Source organism: Polyodon spathula, chromosome 46 (assembly GCF_017654505.1).
Source record: "Polyodon spathula isolate WHYD16114869_AA chromosome 46, ASM1765450v1, whole genome shotgun sequence".
Lineage (NCBI taxonomy): Eukaryota > Metazoa > Chordata > Actinopteri > Acipenseriformes > Polyodontidae > Polyodon > Polyodon spathula.
Genome location: NC_054579.1, coordinates 477,100 through 479,599, shown reverse-complemented (window position 1 = coordinate 479,599; position 2,500 = coordinate 477,100). Strand labels below are relative to the sequence as shown.

At 48.4% G+C, this 2,500-nt stretch overlaps 1 long non-coding RNA gene across 1 annotated transcript in view; it reads right to left on the bottom strand.

Moving 5' to 3' along the window:
* LOC121306214 overlaps positions 1-1,013 on the bottom strand; it is a 2,731-nt gene extending 1,718 nt beyond the window's left edge. Inside the window, exon 1 of the long non-coding RNA XR_005948169.1 lies at positions 942-1,013. This is a non-coding gene — a long non-coding RNA (uncharacterized LOC121306214). The remainder of the gene's footprint in view (positions 1-941) is intronic.
* Between the last annotated feature and the right edge of the window lie 1,487 nt (positions 1,014-2,500).

The following is a 2,500-nucleotide window of genomic DNA, read 5'->3' as shown; positions in this document are numbered from 1 at the left end:
ATAGAGATACAGATACAGCATCTCCTGATACAGACACAGCTACAGATACAGCATCTCCTGATACAGATAGAGATACAGATACAGCATCTCCTGATACAGACACAGCTACAGATACAGCATCTCCTGATACAGATAGAGATACAGATACAGCATCTCCTGATACAGATACAGCTACAGATACAGCATCTCCTGATACAGATAGAGATACAGATACAGCATCTCCTGATACAGACACAGCTACAGATACAGAATCTCCTGATACAGATAGAGATACAGATACAGCATACTCCTGATACAGACACAGCTACAGATACAGCATCTCCTGATACAGATAGAGATACAGATACAGCATCTCCTGATACAGACACAGCTACAGATACAGATTCTCCTGATACAGATAGAGATACAGATACAGCATCTCCTGATACAGATAGAGCTACAGATACAGCATCTCCTGATACAGATAGAGCTACAGATACAGCATCTCCTGATACAGATAGAGCTACAGATACAGCATCTCCTGATACAGACACAGCTACAGATACAGCATCTCCTGATACAGATAGAGATACAGATACAGCATCTCCTGATACAGACACAGCTACAGATCTCCTGATACAGATAGAGATACAGATACAGCATCTCCTGATACAGATACAGCTACAGATACAGCATCACGAGGTCACTACACTAGGGCGGGGCTCCCCATCACAGCTTCAGATTGGGATAGTCACTCCTAGTGTTTTTTTTTAAGGAAAGGGGATGGGGTTAGCAAAGGGGAGGGGTCAGGGGAGGAGTTTGGGAGTGGGTGGAATCAGGGAGGTGTTAAAGAATGGGAGGGGCTAGGGGAGGGGTTTGGAGTGGGAGTGGTTAAACGGCGTGACTCCTGAGAGAGGGGGGGGTGGGGATTAGGGGCGGGGTTAGAGCAGTTTCTTGTTTACCTTCGACCACGCCCCAGGCAGTCTTTCTTCCTAGGACTCTCTTTCCATTCACCTGGTACTCCTTATCACTCCTTTGTGAGTTTGGCCGCATAGCGACTTCCTGATAGAGGGGAGAGAGGGGGAGAGAGAGAGAGAGAGAGAGGAGAGAGGAGAGATAGAGAGGAGAGAGAGGAGAGAGGAGAGAGAGAGAGAGGAGAGAGGAGAGATAGAGAGAGGGGGGAGAGAGAGACAGAGAGATAGAGAGGAGAGAGACCCTTATAATAGCTAATTATTGTAGATAATTTTGCATTTTCCCCCTATGCATTAGCTTTACCCTGGTTTGTTTTATATGCTTACAATGCTTCCCTGTGCTTTACCAGACCTCTCTGTGCTTTACAATGCTTCCCTGTGCTTTACCAGACCTCTCTGTGCTTTACAATGCTTCCCTGTGCTTTACCAGACCTCTCTGTGCTTTACAATGCTTCCCTGTGCTTTACCAGACCTCTCTGTGCTTTACAATGCTTCCCTGTGCTTTACCAGACCTCTCTGTGCTTTACAATGCTTCCCTGTGCTTTACCAGAACCTCTCTGTGCTTTACAATGCTTCCCTGTGCTTTACCATACCTCTCTGTGCTTTACAATGCTTCCCTATGCTTTACCAGACCTCTCTGTGCTTTACAATGCTTCCCTGTGCTTTACCAGACCTCTCTGTGCTTTACAATGCTTCCCTGTGCTTTACCAGACCTCTCTGTGCTTTACAATGCTTCCCTGTGCTTAACCAGGCCTCTCTGTGCTTTACAATGCTTCCCTGTGCTTTACCAGACCTCTCTGTGCTTCATAATGCTCCCCTATGCAGGTTGGCACAGGCTAGGTCTGTGTTCAGTTCATTCTCACCCTGATCTTGTCGTTCTCTAATTTGTCCTCCGCGTCGTCGTCAAACTCCTTCTGAGGGTAAAAATCGATTCCGTGAGAATCCATCTCCTTCCTGGACCTGAGAGGAGAGAGAGAGAGAGAGATGAGAGAGAGAGAGAGAGAGAGGAGAGAGAGTCTGTCAGCAGACAGCACAGTCTGTCTGTCGGTGCCAGACAGAGCCCCACAATGCTGTTCAGTTTGACGCTGCAGTATAATATAGAATCCCTTCTTCTTGGTGTCTGTGTTAGTTTACTGCATTCTGAACAGAGTTTAGTGTCACTGAAGCTGCAGACAGACAGACAGACAGACAGACAGAGCCCCACAATGCTGTTCAGTTTGACGCTGCAGTATAATATAGAATCCCTTCTTCTTGGTGTCTATGTTCGGGGAGGGGTTAGAGAGTGGGAGGGGTTGGGGGAGGGGTAGGGAGTGTGGGTATGGGGCCTCCCCTCGACCCCGAGGGGTTAGGGAGTGGGAGGGGCTGGGGGAGGAGCCTGTACCCTCTGTTTGAAGTCCTGTTTCTCCTCCACAGTCAGCGTGTCTGACTTGCTGATCACAGGGATGATGTTCACAACGTGGGTGAGGTGCTTCATGAACTCCAGATCCAGGGGGCGGAGCCTGAGAGAGACAGGGGCGGGGTTAACACTGAGAGAGTGGGCGGGGTTAATA